Below are 21092 nucleotides of genomic sequence, written 5' to 3'. Positions count from 1 at the left end.
CTATATCTGCAAATATATAGATAGGTCAACGACATGTACACAACCATGGAGGTAGAAATAAATAGGATACTGCCAACTATGGAATGTGTCACATACCGACACGTGTAATCACGAGGCTTAAAGACCGAAAGAAAACAGTACCAGAACACTGGAACCGCGTGTAAAATTATCGCGATATTAAGGGACATTTAGTTATCGCTGCTGGTGTTGCGGTCCACGTAGGTACTGTGTTCAACTGTGTTTGTGATTGCTGTAGTCTGTGTATGTGTGTGTTGAGGGTGCCATGTGCATTTCCGTGTGACTGTAATATGTGTGTGTGTTTGCATCATGTGTCTGTTAGTGCTAACTTGGAGGTAGAGCAATACGGTAGGTGTGGTCATAGTTGGCCGTAGGCATACGGTACCAACTGTCCCACTTTGAGGGACAACCCCTCCCTGGGCAGTTGTGTCCTGAAAAAAATATTAAAAAGGGCAAATGTCTGAGATTGTAGGACATAATTATGTCCCATATATTATGTAACAGTTGCATTAAATAGTTATGCCTGTATCTACAAAATGTAAACGTTACATGAAACATGATAAGTAGCTAAAGTGCTACAAGAATAAGTATGTATTCAGGATAAAAGTATGTTCTATCCTGTGTACTGACCGTGGGTTTGTGTTGGCCTGTAAACACCGATGTGTGTCCTGCAAATGTCCCACTATGGCCATTTGAAATGGTGGCAACCCATGCCAAAGAGGCTCAGTCACCAACACAACTGCAATGAGTGCAAATATCTGTGACAGAAATACACGAGACAGCTGTCATTTAGTAACATTCCTTTACATATCGCTGTATTTCCAGAGGTATGGAAGTATCAACCTCACCTGCATACTATATAGAAACCAATTAACAATGGCTCAATGTATAAGCCCGTAACAACCATAGTTCAGTCTACTAAGTGATAGGTCTTCAATTAGGGAAGGAGCCCACACACATATATGGAATATGTAGGAATGCAGTCCCCACAAACCTGTATATGCTATGTACACCCACCTACATCTTCCCCACACCCGAAACAATTGCAATACAGACTGTAATAACATCACAAACATCCACTCATTCAATTACATCTGCTGAACCATTAACATACCTTGTGAGAGACACATTTGTAAAGGCGCCATGTGAAATCGTAGCTGTTGTATAATGGAACAGACGGCGATGTTACAGGGTTTGTTTGCAATAGTCCCTTATCAGACGGTTGAGATGACAGGTACACTCACATGTAGAACCAAATACTCTAGCCGTCACACACAATCCACGGGGGACATGAATTCAAAATATCCATGTCTCTACAAATAGCAGTTGCAATTCCTCACAACAAAACACATACAGGCCATCTCCCCGAAGGTAGGGCAAAAGGGCAACGCCCAAGTGGAGAATTAAATTATACCCTACTGTTGCCGCGTAATTGGTAAATGGAGTAGCTGCACAGCTGATGTGCATGTAATAATTTACTCAGGAACAGCAATTGGAGGCAGGAGACCATATGTTGCAGGTATCGACATATATAAGGATGACTTGCCATACATTCAAACCGTATGCTCATACCATAGAACTGTTTAAACAGTAAAGGTGTAAGAGAGATATTTATGAAGATTCGGAACGCTAACAAGGTATGTAGAACACTCAGTATGTTAGTGTACGTAGAGCATGCTTTGTATTAATTAAAAATGTACGCAATGCATAAAGTGGGAAAAGGTATTCTGTAGTGATGTCTTGTTGAGCATAGCAACACTTGTAGAAATTGTGTGTCCTGCTGTGGGCCACATGGTAAACATCACATACACCACAAGGGATGTTAAATGAGGGCTTTAAACAGAACAATTCCACACCACCTGCCGTCAGTGGTAGGGTATGTCCAACAAGTACGTGCCATAGCAGGGGATAGTATATGTTGATATACCGTCACAGTAGGCATGTGTATGGGCATATAATGACAATAACATGCCTAAGGTGGTCCTGCTGTGCAAGTATACTTTGCATTATGGGATAATGTGTAAAATATGTGTAATGTACAGTATTGTAGGTAGATATGTCAGATATTCTACACAGCACAACTGTTATATCATGCAAACAAAAGGTATCATCAATTGGCATGTATGATACACAATAACAGGATACATATGGCTTATAGTCATGGGACACTGTAACAGCATGATAGCTAATCAAAATGGAAGAGCAACTCAATTAACCATGCACAAAGGACATGTAATAGCTTCACAGGTACATAGTGAGATACTAAGCTGTCTGGCAAGTCTATGTGTAAGCCCAACTACAGTGTTTTCACTGGTGGCACCTCTCTAGGATATTGTCCTGTCTGTGAACAGCAGAGCCATGTGTTACCTGCACCTCTGTACAGTACAGCCACTGCAGTGATCCCTGGTGTATCAGTGTGACCGCCTACAGAGTCACCTGTGACCGGCGTGTTGGGTATGTTATAACACCCTATTGGCTGTAGTTAATGGGCACACATGAGTCTGTTGGCTATAAGTAATTGTTATTGTGTTTGGTAAAGGGGGCTGCCTCTGGTGCCTACACAGAGTATGGAGAGGTTCTGCAAATGTCGTACTCATACTATGTGTGGCCTGTGGTGGTGGAGATCTAGTGAGACTATGTGATGAGTGGGGTGTGTTGCAAATGTTAAATGTCCCCACATGAATGTCAGGTCCAGTCTGGGTTGGTGAGAGCATTACCCCCAGCATGGCCACATATGTGCATCTCCCACAGGTGTAGTGTCATATATTGGGAGGTGAGCATTGACTGTGTACATGAGACAATTGCTCTATTGCCACGTTTGCCATATTCATCATATAGACAGGCAATAGCACTGGTACGTGACACTTGGACATGCGTGTATATTCAACCATGTCTCACAAGATATGTGAGTTATGTGTGTACAACAGCTGGTGTACTGTAAGCAAGCTGGAATTGTAAGGACAGACAGTGTACTTGTAAGACATGAGTTGGAATGGGTACTATAGTAATCAGTAGCTCATGAAGTGCTCACATGTTCTGAACAAGTGCTGAGCATGACTATGCAATACAGACAGAGTGTTGGATAATATCAACCCACTGCAATCCACAAGTGGAGACGACAGTCATAACTGGAGGCACTGCACTATTACCCTGCTGAGTATGGTCTGCAAGTCTATTTACCTTTATCAACGTAGATGTTAGCAGTACAGAAGTAGATGACAGTATGGATGATTTCACACTGCATAGCATACCTGTGACAGGTCATAGGGCATCATGTTCCAGCTACACTGAGTATACTAGATGTACTTTCATTTGTCACAGGAGTGTTCTACCAGTGGCCTGTTGACAGAAGCAACACTACAAAAGGTGTCTGAGTGACATGTGCATATCACACCAGTGGCAGCTACCGTAAAACAGGGTTAATGTTGTGTACTCCCCCCTCAGTGTAGCCCATACCACACAGACAAATGGGAGGCATCTGTGTATGTAAGGATGTGAATGTCCATGACCTAGGAGCAATAGCTGCCTCAATGTTGTGGTCAACATACAGAATGGGCTTTGTGGGTGAGGTGTGTGACATATGTGGACAATCTGACAGCTGATAATAGCATTGTCACCACTAGGTGAATAACCCTGTACCCATTAACTACCAACCTAGGCAGCGGTAAACATTATGGACACTGTGTGCGGGATGGTGCTGTGCATTTCACCTCCCTGAGTTAGTGACATCTCCAGGCCTATTAGGTAGTCATACGAGGCACCCATGTCATGACAGGGAGCCATCCATGAGCATGGAGATCATTGAACAGGCATACTCAGCACTCGGGTGACCAATATCGGATCACATATCACCTTTAAGGGGTATTGGCCATGCGTGGATGGGCGATACTAGCCTTCACAATCCTCACCTCCACTATGCAACATGCTGGCTACCTTGCATAAAGACATGTGCTATACTGTGATGTTGGACATGCTACACATACATATCCTGATCCGAAAGACATACGTCATGGAAAGCCACCGTCCTACTACAAGGATCGCCACATGCTGGACAGATCCCTGTGCCATACATGTTACATACTCCTGCCATACCATGCAACCCTGTCCATCAAAGCTGCACATGTCATCTCTGTCATACATGGTGCGATGACCGCATGGTAGATGTATTATTAACTGTCTGGATCAGTAATGTGGCATTGATGCACCTCGCAGTGGCAAAATGGCTGTCAGATACAGCTAGAAAACCTTGCCCGTACATGCCATAGTTGATAACCATCCCTGCGAATGACGTCCGGCTAGCCATTGTCCCATGTCTATCACATGTGCAACACAGGCGATACGTGGCAGGATGTTGAACTGCTGTACAGTGCCGTGTAGATGTATATGGCAAAACACATGCATGTAAAGGTTTCCATGTGTATGTGTGCATTATCACTGCTCATGTCCATTAAGGCAGTGTATGTGTTGATATGTGACATATACACAGCATCAAGGTCAACAGCATTACTGTGGACTCATCCAGGCATGTGCTGATAGGTAAGAACACCAGTACAGGCAAACAGACATGCCCACATCAAGACAGCATCCACATGGAGTATGAGCAATGTAATGACGTGACACACATATATGATGATGCTATCCAATGCATAACGGGTGTTACATGTGTGTGAGACAAACATGGCAGTCGTGTCAGTGTCATGAAGATTTGCAAAGATAACTGTTCAGATGTACTAGATTTAATACAAATGCATGTGCATCTGTATCTCTGTACATCTCTGTGATACTGTGACCTGTCTCCATCATTATGTCTTCCAGATAATGCCTCGTTCACGTCTGCCAGCATATAGCCACCAGGAGGATGATGCCCTCATCCCATACCTCCATGAGAACTACGAGGTGTTGTTCAGCCATGTGCCACAGCTTGCCCAGCAGTGTGACGACCTGTCTCAGGACCTTCACAGGAGGGTTAATGATGTGAGTGGCCATAAACGCACCTACCAGCAGGTGCGCAGACACTGCATGGACCTGATACAACATGCGAAACAGCATGCCAATGCAATCGCCAGGGAACAAGGTGGAACAGGTGGTGGTCCACCAACCCAGCCCCCACTCACACACACCAAGGAGCTACTGGCCAGCCTGGGGACACCCTCAGAACAGCATCCAAAAACACTAGCTGCCATCGTAGAGGTGGGTGTCTCCCAACCAATGAGCCTGGAGTTGCCTGGTAAGTCACTACTGCACATATGACTATTATATCCCATTTAGTTGCATGTGTCACTGTACAATATGTAATGTAACATCATATGCAAGGTATGTTTACACATATGCCACATACTACATTATGCTACCCTGTGTATGCACACATGTGCATACTATATGCTATTGTACAGACTAATGTGTTAACATGCACAGTGCACCCTGTAGCTGTCATACAGTCATGGATAATGTTTAAACTGCTGTATTACCCCTATACAGGTACCTCTGGCGTGCCGCACAGACATCAGTCCATTGCAGGTGAGACAGTTATCAGTATCAGGCATGTTAATGCATATATCTATACGCCATGTGGCCAGTTAACACATGTACACCTAATATATGTTCCAGTCATGATATACAGGTCGCATCTGTCATCATTCATGCTGGCTACCCATGTGCAATATATACAAACTAAATGAAACACCGACATGAAACCACAGTACCTGTCATTGCTAGATGTGTGGACAGCTGTGCATACAACGGTGGAGGTGTTCAATGTAGGCATATGTACTATACATTGGAACAACACATGTGTGGTACGCAAACAGTACCACACAGTGAGCAGGAATATGGGCAGCCCACAGGAGTCACCATTGTGTAATATGCCCCTGCAAAGGATGCACACATTGTGATGTGCCATCTGACATGTCCCAGACATGTAGTGTTCCAGCTGCAATATTGTCTCACTATCCCATAGTACATACTCCACATACCAAACATACAACCTGTTGTCTGCATAGCCCTGTGGACAGTGACATATCAGACATCTATGGGTGTATGTCATATGGGACAACACAGACATGTGAGATAGATGGCCATCACATACATTTGGCCAACACGTGTTCACACATGGCCATGGAGGATGGCCAGAGACATGTAGCCACACAGTAGTTGTGATGTGTATACACCCTGCTGCACATTGTCCACACATGGTCCAACTATAGCCTTAGTTGACTGATTATATAGTTGATGTGGAACACTGGACATCCTAAATGCCTGTGCACAGCTAGTGGAGGTGTCACTTAATTCTATCATATAAGATGTGTTGAACATCATGACTGTGTCATAGCATGACAGTAGTCACCTGTACAGCTTCCACAGACATTAAAACCACATCAGGCCACAGATAACGTACATTTCCCTTGTTGCTGTAGGACATCACTGTCAGCAGTGCACCTTGTGTGTGGTACATTAATGTCATGTGGGACATGGTGTATTGACAAGTCTGCTATGTGTGGACATGGTTGCCAGGCAACTAAGACTTTGTAGTAGTTGTGCAGGGGTGTCATCCGTAGGTCTTCCAGTGACCTGTCACATGACACAGCATGGTTTGGTGTGTATACACCTCAGTGACGTGGGTCACAATCCACAGTTATGTAATGTGTATGCACGCAGTTATGGCTATGCACTGTGTGAGTATTACACACTGTATAGCACTATAGATGCCTCATGATGCCATGCAATGGCACAGTGTCTGTACTTCACACTGTATAGCAATGTAGATGCCTCACACTACCCTTCAATGCTCATGCACATTTGCTAAAAGTGCATTCTATCTGTAGGGCATACAGACAACACTGCAATGTGATACCCATTACAACGCTGTACATGTGTCAGAACACCATTGTGTCAGACATGTATGCATGTCAATGCACACATCAGCAGATTACATGTCAAGGTCACTTCAGCCATGTGTACTGTTAACCTGTGCTGGTCCACATGGTGTATCACAGGGATGCATGCTTACTACCATGATTGTGTGAACTGCATGGCTACTGATTTGACACCTGCTTGCTGTTGTGTGCAACCCGGGGAGGTATGCTAACTACCACTATTAATGTCTGAGCTGCATGCCGTCTGCTGTATCACATGCATGCTGCATGCCGTCTGCTACTGATATGACACCTGCTTGTTGTTGTGTGCAACCCAGGGAGGTATGCTAACTACCACTATTAATGTCTGAGCTGCATGCCGTCTGCAGTATCACATGCATGCTGCATGCCATCTGTCAAATCACATGCATGGTCTGTCTGTGTGTCTGTGTGTCTGTGTGTCTATTGTAATGTAGAGACTTTCTTTGCATTCAAAGGTGATGTAGGTGCATTACCCTCCTGCGGTCCATCTGATGTTAGTGTCCCCACAGATACTAGCAGTGATGAACATATGCATGAGGTACTGTCAGGTTTGTCAGGGGCCAAATCTGTGCCAATGGTTGCCATCCCAGCTATGTCCCCCTCTTCCCCACACACAGTTCTCATGCCAACACATACCCCATCACCAGTGGCCATAGAGGAAGGACAGTCAGTGTGTGTTAGCTCGGAACAGGAACGTGTGGTGGCTACTGAAGGTGTGTCTCCACACCATGGTATCAGTGTAATGACTGCAGATGTGCCACACAGGCATGTGGCCAGTGCTGCTCGTAGGAGGACCTCTGGCAGACTTGCACATGCAGGACAGAGCGCAGCAGCTGGTGTCACCAAACGCATGTTCCAGACTGCAATGGTGGCACAGGCACGTGCTGAATGGCAGAACAGCGAAGGGCAGTTGCTTCAGAGGGCTGCTATCTGTACTCTAAATAACAACATCCAGGCATTGGCAAATGCTCAACAGCAGACTGCTGATGTTCTGGACAGGCGATTGGGTGACATGGTTGGAATCCTTGACTGTGGCATGGCAATCCATGAGTGTGAGTGTGAGCTGTCTGTGCTGGAACATCTGGTAGGAGTGAGGCATAGGCCACTTGGACGTAGGCCAGCTACACCACCTAGTGCAGGTCAACGTGAACTAGCCACCTCACATGCCCGTTCCCATAGTGCCGGTAGCAGTAGCAGTGCAGCTGGTGCTGCGCTGTCCACACCAGGACACAGCAGGCCACGGGGACATGGCCCTGGACATTCTCAGTGGGGACACGGTTCCAGTGGACAAGTGTCATCAGACAGTAGCCAATCTGTACCTCCGCCTGGTAGTGCCCGTGCAACCCCTGGCAGGCACAGGTCACGTGGCCATGGCCTGACACAGTGAGCTGTACATCTTGGTCTGTGCAATCTGGAGCTGTCAATAATACCCCTGTGTAGGACTGACAAAAGGCAGAACTGTGTGCACACATACACGCACACAGCAGAAACATCTGTAGGGCACCACAACACCCACATGCATATCGACCACACATGTCCAATGAGATCACCGGTCTTCACCCACACACATGATGTCATCCACTGGTGCAGCCTATGTCCCTGGCAAACATTATCACCCTGTGCAAACATCCATCTGCAAAGGTGGATCACCACTTTATGTACACACATCCATCCATACCTGATGTACATCCTACCATACTGTCAGTATGTCACCATATACAGCTGTCAATGATGGTGCTGCATTGCAACTGCATGTTGTAGTTAGGCACAGATGAATTACATACATCAGCTACTGCACATGGATGGTAGCTGCATGCACACCACTACATGTACATGTGTGTTGGTCCTACATGCCTGTCATGTAACCATGTTTGTATGCATTGCAATTGGTGGACATGTGTGATGACATACATAACACATGGACTGTTGTATGATATGATGGTTGTCATGGGTAACTAGTAGAGAGGGAATGTTACGTCGGTCAACATTGCTACTGTTATGTACTGTTAGCATTCAATAGCTATGGACCTACCTTCCATGTGCATGTCTGTGATTGCTGTAGCCACTTGTCTGCACGGAGGACAGCAAAAGCTATGCTATGTACATATGTGTTGAGTGTGTGTGTGGTCCATGTACATATCCACTGCAATTACATGTATGTCATATCCAAGCATGTGTGTTCTTTGGTGTACAGCGACGGTCATCTGTTGCAGCTGTGTAAGACCCAGGGCCACTATTATGTGTAGAGCCGACCTGGTTATGAACAGTGGTATCATTGCATTGCATAACACATGATGGACCCCTGTCAGTACATGTGTAGTCTGCACAGTTGCTGTAGACCTATGTACAGTCCACTGGTCAGGAGTCACATGGTGTTGTGGTAATGTATTTATGTGTGTTGCTGGTCCAAGGACATGGTGATGTCTGAGGGCTACATAGTAGAATGTTGCATTTATCTCTGTGATCTGCACCTGAGACATCTGTGATGGCTCTTGAGTGTTTACTGGTCAGTACTGTACATGTGAGTGGCCTTCATGTACGTGGGGACAGTAACACCATATTGTGCCCTTCCGTGTTTGTGTGCCCTTCCGTGTTTAGAATCCATATGCATGCAAGACAGCCCTTTGCTACTACTAAGTGTGTGAGCATGCCCAGTATGCCGTTGTGTAGATGGACACACAGTACATTCCAAACTGTGCCTTTCCGTGTTTAGAATCTGTGTGCATGCAAGACAGCCCTTTGCTACTACTAAGTGTGTGAGCATGCCCAGTACGTCGATTTATAGAAGGACACACAGTACATTCCAAACGGGCGTGTGATACTGTGTGTGAGCATGCCCAGTGACACCTTGTGTCGGTGATGTGCCTCTGTGTATGGGCATGGCCACTGACATCCTGTATAGCGATGGTTGTCATCCAGGCAACAGATGTCCATACCCCACGTCAGGATGGATTCCTACATTGAACACACTGGTTGACTGTCTTGAAGGGTGTACTGTCTGTGATGCATCTCGTATCTATGTAGTGTTGTAATAGTGCTTGGTAGATAGGCAGTTGTCCCGCTCACACCACTGCCGTGTGTTTGTCTACGTCTACCTTGGGACAGTAATATGCTTTTAGACTGCTCACTCTCTATACATTCCCTATCAGCATCTTTGCCTTTGCGGATGATGTCATCCACCTAGAAGTATGCCTCTGGGAATGCTGTGTTCCAGTAATCTCAGTAGCGCGTTCTGTAACTGCGTAATGCTGTAGTGTGATAAGGTAGTTAGGTGTATGTTCAACACCCAGCCCTGCCAAATGAGTGTGTGTGTGCTTCCAGCTGCCTGGGGACAGATTAATGCTTTTAGACGGCTCACTCCCCATACATTCCCTATCGGCGTCTTTGCCTTTGCGGATTATGTCATCCACCTAGAAGTATGCCTCTGGGAGTGCTGTATTCCAGTAATCTCAGTAGTGCGTTCTGTAACTGAGTAATATTGTAGTGTGATAAGGTAGTTAGTGTATGTTCAACTCCCAGCCCTGCCAATTTGTGTCTGTGTATTTCCAGCTGCCTGGGGACAGAGTAATGCTTTTAGACGGCTCACTCCCCATACATTCCCTATCGGCGTCTTTGCCTTTGGGTACGATGTTATCCACCTAGAAGTATGCCTTTGGGAGTGCTGTGTTCCAGTAATCTCGGTAGCGCGTTCTGTAACTGCATAATGCTGTAGTGTGATAAGATAGTTAGGTGTATGTTCGACTCCCAGCCCTGCCAAGTGTGTGTCTGTGTGTGTGTGTGTGTGTGTTTCCAACTGCCTGGGGACTGAGTGATGCTTTTAGATGGCTCACTTACCATACATTCCCTATCGGCATCTTTGCCTTTGCAGATGATGTTATCCGCCTAGAAGTATGCCTCTGGGAGTGCTGTGTTCCAGTAGTCTCAATAGTGCATTCTGTAACTGTGTAATGCTGTAGTATGATAAGATAGTTAGGTGTATGTTCGACTCTCAGCCATTACAAGTCTGTGTGTGTTTCCAGCTGCCTGGGGACAGAGAGATGCTTTTAGATGGCTCACTCCCCATACATTCCCTATCAGCGTCTTTGCCTTTGCGGATGATGTCATCCACCTAGATGTATGCCTGTGGGAGTGCAGTGATGCTGGAACTCAGTAGCACATTCTGTTACTGCATAATGCTGTAGTGTGATAAACTAGACAGGTAGGTGCTCGATTCCAAGGCATGTCAGGTGTGTGTGTTTGGCAGTTATACCATATGTGTGGGTATCTGTGGATGGCTTGCTGTGGGATGTGTTCAGTGTGTTTTGTTACTGACCTATATAGTGTCCACAGCCCGCATATTCTGCCAAGACACTGGGTTGTCAACACATACATTCACCAATAGGTCTGGTGAGTAACTGTCAGCAGCCCTACTCTTACCCTTGATACGATCTGACCCGTGTGACGCAACAAAACACATGTGTCTTGATAGTAACAACACTACATGATGCAGGTGGCACATGTAGTTTCCTTTTCATTCCTGTCTAATGCATTGCTGTCATGTGGTCCACTGTTGTGATATAAATGCTATATGTATGTATATATATATATATATATATATATATATATATATATATATATATATATATATCCATGTATATATGTATTCAAATAATATATATGATATATGTAGATATAGAGGTGTACATAGATGTGAACATATATGTCTGGGGACATCAGCACTATTGAATGTTTGTGCCAGATGATCTGTACATGATAATCTGGGTTCTATGTATATCTGCCATGGTGTGGTGGTAATGCACATCATCTGTAGTGTGCAGGGTCACAGGTTGTAGTCGTGTAGACACCAGTTATTTTGTTGCTGGGAAGACCATGGGACATCGAATATGGTGATAGTAAGGCACCTGTTGCCAGTTGTGTATGGATCTGAGCGACACTGAGCAGTGATTATTAATTTGGAGGTTGTATATGGGTCATATAACTGTTCATTAGAAGACTATACTATGCAGATGAGGTTGACCATAGTGTATGCCATTTATCACCAGGGTGTGATGCTGGTCCCTGGAGTGTATGTGTGTAGTCAGCCGGGTGCAGGTCTCGAATACAGTTGACAGCATGGGAAGGGGGTCAGGCATACTGTAAGCCTCGGGAGTGTTCCTGCCTTAGCACACCTAAGCTAGGTGTGTCTATACCTGCCTGATGACATTGGGAGGGATGATAGCAGTGGTGGGGTAGTCAGGGTGTACAGGCTGCACAAACAGGTGTTGATCAGCACAATCAGCAGATGACATGGCCAGCCCGCACCTGAACAGTACGGTAATGCGAGCAAGCAGCATACACACAGATTTTGTCTGCACTCTACACCACCGGTGTATACCTGCAGGGACATTTCACGACACAGTCCAACCAAATGAGACGGGCTGCAGCAGGCAACATATACCAACATGTGCAGGAGGCTGGGGCAGTGAGGATGTGTATGCTGCCAAACAACCATTACTGGGGTGATATAAGACTCTATAGACCCAGGGTGACTTACCAGGGGCTACATGGGCTGGGGATGGTGGAGCACTATGGGGTGGACAGAGACCTCCTACAGCAGCTTGTTGACCTGTGTCTGCCACATCTGACACATCAAACAGGCCGAGGGAAACACATCACAGTGGATACCACGGTATGTGTTGGCCTAGGTGTACTAGCCACAGGTACCTCACACAGCACAACTGGGGATATCATGGGTATCTCACAGGCATCTGCATCCAGAGTATTGCACCAGTTCACAGATGCCATATCAACACATGCTAGTGAGCACGTACATGTCCTCAACACACGTGATTAGTAGACCAGCAGTATGCATCTGTTCAACCACATGGATGACTACCCTGGGGTACTGGGTGCTATAGCCTGCACACATACACATCATAGCACCACCTGGTGAGCGGGGTAGGACCTACAGTCACTGCAGGGGCGTACCCTCCAACAGCTAGGCCATATGCGATGGCCAGGGCATGAGATTGCATGTGTGGGCTGTCTACCCTGGAAGCTATGATGATTCTGATATATGGCGTCTGACACAGCTGTAGCACACCAATGCCAATATGGACATCCCCTTCAGTCTCCCAGTGGAGGATGCTGGGTAAACACTGGTGTCATGGCTGATGACACCCATCAGCAATGCACAACACATGAACACTCACACCATACTGAGGCGGATACACAGGCAAGACATATACTTGTGCATGTGTTTGGGATGCTCAGTTCACAGTTCTGGTATACAGACACATCCGTTGGAGCTCTGCAGTATTCACAAGCTACATGCATACAAGTTATTATGGTATTTGCTATGCTACACAATCTTATCCTGCAGTAACAGTTGCAGCAGGAACAGCATGGGGCAGGGCCACACAGCCCAACACCACTGCCAAGGCCTGTACAGGCACAGTGTGACTTGGTGAAGGAACTACCTGAGCAAGGCACAGTCGGCGAAAGCCCGTGCACAGTATGACCTGCCCTTGGCAAAGAGGCAACACAAGGCATATGCACTGACACAGTAGATACCCACGGATTTCCCCTCTCTGACCCGCACACAGTACAATGGATGCCAGACATGACACTAACTGTGCTCGGCCATGTATAGGAAGTGCACTGTGTGCATCCGACATAGGCAGCCCTCCAGCACCGTCCTCAAGTCCAGAACACACCCAGGGTATGTCTATTGACCTAACAAGTGGCAGTTGTATTAGAATGTGTATTTACCCATTGCTATGGTATGTATGTGAGCATACAAGTGACTGTGGTGGCCAAATGTTAGGGCAGCAGACAATGCACATCCATAGTGGCACCATGACCTCTGTAGCACATACGGGGGTCACAATGGTACCCTGTAGTACTCATAGTGTCCTAACCCACTGCAGATTATGGGCTGACCATCATGTGTGTCCGTACAGCCCACACACGTGCCATGCAGCTGGACAGATGTGGACCAATACAGACAAATGATATACGATGGCCTATGGATATGCCCAATGAATGACCCCAACCACCTAAGACACACACAGACTACAGCAGGCCAGGCAGTTTGATGTAGGTTGTGTAAGCTAGGACGTCCAACACCACTTTGCTGGTATTTAAAGCTGGGAACTGACGTACACTGGTATCCCTCCAACCAGTAATTTAGGTAGGTCCACACACTGACATGGAGTACCCGGCATACCAGTACAGTAGCGGCAGATGTGTACAACTGTTGGCTGTGCCCCCATCAAACCTACATATGTGAGAGCCAAGTGCGCCACCCACGGTGCTGTGTAGGACTGTGGTTGTGGTTGGATGTCCCTCACGCTATGCAGACATTTAGCAACTGTCAATGCCACATGATCATTAGCTACCCTGCAGACACAGCATGACACCTGTCTGTGTAGAACGGAGGGGTTGGCAACACAGTACTGACTATCTGGAAATGTGACACATGCGATACAGTTGTCCATACTTGGCATGCTCACACACTGAAACACAGGATGGCCAGGCATGCATACACCAGTGGTCCAGATATATCTGCCAGTACATTGATATACTGTTGGATGACTGCGCTGTATGGTGTGTGTGTGTGTGTGTGTGTGTGTGTGTGTGTGTGTGTGTGTGTGTGTGTGTGTGTGGTCTATTTTCTGTACATATGCCATGGTTTGTTGTTAATTCACATGAGCTATGTGCGCAGGGTACTGCTACCAACACGTGAATAGGGCAGTTCTTTGTTTGCGGACAGACCGACGCCTTTGGATACGGACTGGGTAAGGCACATTCCAGCAGGTGGGAGCAGTTGTGCATGGGTTTGCACAGTGTTAAGCACTGCTGACCTCTGGTCACAGCACCTTATACACGTTTAGACTCCACATTTCTTTGACAGTGCACTACTGGCATACTTGTAGACAAACACGATTACAGCCACTCACTCACTGACATTTCCGCTTACATTTGTCACTCACGCTGTGTGTGTGTGATCCCTTGTGATGCATATTACATCGGACTACATGACTACAGTATTGGGTATGTGTAACCATTTTGCAACGGCAGGCGTCCGATTGTATGGACTCGGCGGCCTTTCCAGTGACGTAATCATATTCCTCATACAATCTGCTCCCATCTGCCTGATACATGGGAACCAATACTCTGCAATGCTGACATGTGACTTGAGTTTGTTAACGCAGCTGTCCGCCAAGTCATGCTACCGTATACCTACTGCACGTTGTCCACCTTTCAGATTGCACGACGGGAGACTGTAGGAGGGACACCTTTCCCTCTTTGCATGGGACAGTCCCTCATTAGGTATATCTCATGTGACAATACCACACCTCTCCACCAATCGGGGACACATTTCTACAGAATCAGGGACAGGTCAAGAAAACATCAGGGACACTTTTACAAAAGTAGTGCTATTAACTTGAAACATTGACAGAATCAGAGCATATGACTCAATACACATATTCTGAAGTAAAAGTAGTTTATAACTCTTACTTATTGTCATTAATTAGTAAGTGTGATTCACCACCTTTCCTTCAACAGTCACTAATTTTAGGAGGGATTAAGAGGGACAGAGTTAAACTTTCAGTCAAACTCAGGGACGTACCTGAAATGCAGGGACAGTTGAGAGATATTGACAATACTCTAGCCATTGCAACTGTCCTGATTAGGGGACATTCTCATGTTGTATGTGTCTGTACTGGTTGCTTGCTACAGGTCTTGTATACCTGACACGTCGATATGTCATATGTAGTAGCATAAGCAACTTTATTGCTGCTAGACTACACTTTGATTTGGGCCGATATGTATATTTCTGTACTATGCCTGGCTGTAGGTATGTTCTGCCTGGTACGTCTGACATTTCTACAGAGCAGGTTCCAGTTTGGCCATTCAGAATGGTGGCAGCCCTATAGACCATATATGTAGAGCTATCACATGTGTCAAGGCAACACATACCCACAGCCAGTAGTAAACGGACAACTTCTATGGTTTGCATATGTTAAGGTTATTCATTTAGCATTATAATTGATAATACTGTTTCCTATTACATGTAGCTGTTTCTGATACAACAAATTAATGTCTGACACCACTACACACACTATATAGCCTCCATTCCCGAACTCACAGGCCATGTGCCATAACTGTCATTTTGCAGGACACAACTGCCCAGACGGGTGTGTCCCTCGCAGGCATACGGGTGTTGAACCACTTCTATTATGCTATCATCTACCTAAGGTGGTCAGCAAATTATGCACTTTTTGTCAGTAGCAGAACTCATATACCAATGGGTGTGAATGAACACTGTATCAGGAACAATGCATAACACCCTGTGGGACACACTTAGATGATTGGTTCTATTAACCAGACACATTTATAGTCACAGAGCATATGTATTCATTCACGTTTGTTGAGGTACATGCTGTTTCTGACTCATACATGCTGTCATCTGTCATTACCTGTATTCCGCCACCTGTTCACCTAATATCACTAGTTCTGGAAGTGTTTAGTTGGACTTTGTTACATTCTGATACATAACTATGGACGTCCATGCTAATTGGGTACACGGCACTGATTTGGTCTCTATGTATTCCCCCGATGGTTTACAGACTATCCGGTAGATGTGCTCTTCAGGTTTGGGAGGTGTAGGCGTATGCTATGCCCACATAGGAATATTAATGACTTCCACTGGGTGGGCCTACTACATCTCTGCCAAACAGCACCTGCACACTTAAGTCCATTATTGCATACCCATGGTCCACTTAACTGGCACCTCTCTACAGCAGTCATAACAAATACTTACAGCGAGCGCAGCTGGGGTATGAGCACACCCCTACACATTGCCCACTCTCCCCATCTCGGGACACATGTCGTACGTTTTGTCAACCCATGTATTATCACACTTGCACAACCTACTGTTCCATATACACCTACATCCTGCTCGTATCAATGTTAGCAGATTCACACGTACCCTGAATTTTTGGGGTCCCGCAAGGGACACCGTTATCCATGTTTAAAGTGTAGACCTTGCAGATCTCTCCCACTGGCACTTTCCTACCGGTGTTTTGGACAGCGGCAGTTTAGTGATCTGTATTGCCTGTCTGTATGTCTGTCTGGCCTAGCTGGGCGATGTGTGGGGTACAACGTTTATTTATTGGGCCTCCCAGTCACTTATGCCCGAGCTGTAAATATGTTACCCCTAATTGCTGTGAAGTAACCTATTTATGTACATGTGTATATCTACACTGACATATATATTTTGTTTTGTGTGTATGTGTATATATCAATACCTGTTTGTTATATATATCTATCTATATATGTCCGTAGTATATCCTTGTGTGTGTGTATATATATATATATATATATATATATATATATATATATATATATATTTATATATATCTGTATGAATATATATGTGTATGTAAATTAATATAGATATATGTACATATACGTTTTTATCTATATATACATCTGTGTGTCCGTTAACCTATACATTTCCTGGACATGGACACTTACACATGCGTATTGGGTTTTATCTCTGCTTCAACAGCATACTATTGCCTGAATCATTATGACACAGACACTTCACTCCGGTGAACTTGTGATCAGTATATTGCACGTTATACAGTGGACAGATGTTGCACGTTTTTCATGTCTGGGGTGCCCCTGCTAACTGGGATGTGATACAGTGTCATTCGACCTATTACCCGTATGCGCAGCCTATTATTCCTGCTACTGTGTTTGTTTCTGTGCACATTCATGTTATTACTGTTGATAGGATGAGTATTTGTGTTACTGTACGTCAACATATTGTTGTCTTCATGTAGTTGTGTCTTTCTGCTTTTCCCGGTTTGGGATTGTCACAGCAGAACTCCGTTCCACTCATGGGTGGCATATAGGTTTTACGTGCCGGGCTGCCAGCCCTGATGCACAACGTCCGACAACGATACGCCCATTCACGCATGTCTCCATGCGAACGACGTTCTATCTGGGAATCGCACCTATGTACTAGCTGACCTCCACGGGCTGCTCCATTGCACCCGTCGCAGCATACCCTAGCATTCCTGTGTCCATAATTGCATATCCATAGTTTCTCCTGCACACCCGTGTTGAGTTTCCACACATAACAGCCATTATACACCTGATATCGCAGCCATGACACACCTTTACACATTGCCCTCTCATGAGCATTGGGGCCCTACACACATTTTGTACTGCCTCGTGTATTCACAGGCTCACCATCCATTCATATTTGCACATACGTGCCTTTCCTGGTGTTATGGATTACAAACGATTTGCGGGTTACAAGTGTAGGTGGTCGCAACATGTACTACATTCCGTCTGTTTACAATGTTGATGTAGCACTTCAACGATGTTATGGCCACTGGTATAACCCTGCCTCTGGTGTGAAGAGCGGTGCTCTACTCACACTTGTGCAGCTTTATGTGACATATGCTGCGAGCACTTTATAATTCCTTATTTGCTCTGGATTCCCTTCACAACCCTTATGTTTGCTTTCGCCTTTATATATGTTCCTTATATATATATATATATTATGTTTAGGGGATTACATGTAGTACCGTTGTTATAAAATACCTTATAAGTACCACTTTATAATTATGGGATCTTGGTACCCATATATATCGCGTCAAATGTTGGCTTTAGCATGTTCATTACACACACAAGGGCAATATGCCATATAGTCGTGCTGAATAATGAATGCCTTTACATTGAATGGATGCTGTACTGGATACATGGTTGTTGTTCTTGCTGTTTTGTTATGGTTCATATGGTTGTATATATATCCTGACATATGCCTCTCCACACTATGCCTCACCACTTCCCTTATTTTTCCTGCTGGGAAAATAACATACTACACTTTAGGAATTCCCTGTTTCCTACCCTGTTTCCTGCTCTGGACCCATGCTGCATTTCTACTCATATTCAGTACTCCTATGCTTATAGTATGCGCACATACACATGTTTGATTTGTCAGGTGTTCATGTGCTGGTCTGGGTTTAGGCAGCTTTGAACTGTGACTAACTGGTGACTGGCACTGTTCAGCTCTCAGATGACACATACACAGATAGAGCCAGATTTAACATTCTACCTGTGTTACCAGTGCAGGGGTGTTTGGGCACTCTGACAGCATTATTTAGGTCGGCGCTAATTTTTAGTGGGGAGTGGTTCCATTACATAATGCAGGTGGGGGGGGGCTCCCCATGTTTCCCTTCCCATTTTACTATTTCATTAATTTATAGATACAATGAATATTATTCTGGACATCAGTTATAAATTCACTACAGGTATGCAATAGTCCTGTCAATCGATGTGACAGTTGGTTGGTGTACTTATGTCTATGGACCTCTATGATACTCAGGGACTTGTTTCTACAGTGACAGGGACAAAGCTATGACAACTCAGGGACAATCACGGACACTTCTACCATATTAGTACTATTAACTTGGAACGTGTTGACAGATTCGTAATACTACTACTTTTCTGCAGTTAAATGCATCTATTACTCTTCATTATTGTAAGTAATCATTCTCATTCAACACCTTTACTCCAAAGGTCACTGGCTTTGTGAGTGGTTAAGAGGCTGGCCAGTTATTGTGCAAATGCTCTGACCATTGGTAGTGTTGACATTGTCATATGTACAGGCTGGGATGTATTCTGGGGACTAGGGTTGCCACCTTTTCAAATGGCCAAGATGGGACATTTTCGGAACACACATCAGATTTTACAGGCTGACACATACCCACGGTCAGTACAAAGGAAAGAACTTTACTTATTTGCCTATATAAAAGCCTATTGTTGTAGCGGTTTAGTTGCTTATATTGTGTCTTGTAACATTTAGGTATTTTAGATACAGAAATAATTATTTTATGCAACTATTACATAACATATGGGACATAATTATGTCCTACAATCTCAGGACATGTGCCATTTTTAATATATTTTGTCAGGACACAACTGTCCACAGAGGGACTGTCCCTCACAAAGTGGGACAGATGGTAATCCTACTGGGGACACCAGATTGTTTGGGCCAACACATAGCCACGGTCAGTGCAGGTTTAGAACATTCATTTGTTTCCTAGCTGCGAGCCTATACCTTTGGCACTTTTGTTGTTTGCCCGTTTCTTGTACGAATTACATTTATTCTATCCTGACGTGACTGCTTTAGGCAACTGTTACATGCAGTATGGTACATAGTTATTTCCTACAATCACAGGACATTTGGCATTCTATCATTGCTGGTCAGGTCACACCTACACACACATTACTTGTCCCTCACACAGTGAATCAGGGGGTATCCTGTTTACATCAGTGCCTTCATCACCCATATACCATGTGCCACTATGTGAATGTGTGCAATATATTCTCTCGCTTATTCGTGTCGGGACACGTGCATCACAGGCAGGTGTTTGATCCTGGGTAGTAGGTTCTGCATGACCATCTAGGGCTGGACAGTCTTGTGCACTACTACTGCACATTCCAACTTGTATCCAGATAGCTACAGGACTGGACATCGTGTCTTCATACCCATTCTAATGTTTACACAGGTTACTTATCCCATCAGGGATATCCCAAAAATTTAACAAGACCAAAACAAGACCAATAACGAACATTCTTCTGGTGTTACGAAAATGTGTTGGGGGTTTTACATGCAAGGGATACATAGTTTGCAATCCTGAAACTGCCTAGGGTGACACTACCTACTACATATGCGTAGTGGTCACTATGTGTAGATGTGGCTGCACCAAACTAGTAGGCCAAGTATGGCTGGATTTGGTGGACGTTCATGTATGGCGGTGGGTTGTGTGCTGTGGAAGGGATGCTGGGTAGTCAATTATGCATCCAGGTGTGTTGCATTTGATATTGCCAGTTCCATCAGGACCAATCTGTAGGTATGTGCCAATGACATGTCTGTACATTTGTATCGTACATTTTAATATTCATATGTTTGTGGGATTGTGTTTTACAGTATGGCCTGTCTGGTTGTATTGCAGATGTGTATAGATGTTTTTGTGTTTCTTTCTGCTTCACCCGCTGCTCCCTCATACACCTCCGATTCACCTATTCTGCATACGACACAGTGTTGCCTTGGAGGATTATACCATTACCCACCCCCCCACTCACATATTCCTGACACTCTATCCATCACTGCTT

The sequence above is a fragment of the Protopterus annectens genome, chromosome 1.part0, assembly GCF_019279795.1.
Source record: "Protopterus annectens isolate FY-2018-M chromosome 1.part0, PAN1.0, whole genome shotgun sequence".
Taxonomy (NCBI): Eukaryota; Metazoa; Chordata; order Ceratodontiformes; family Protopteridae; genus Protopterus; species Protopterus annectens.
Note: the sequence above shows the minus strand (reverse complement) of the source record.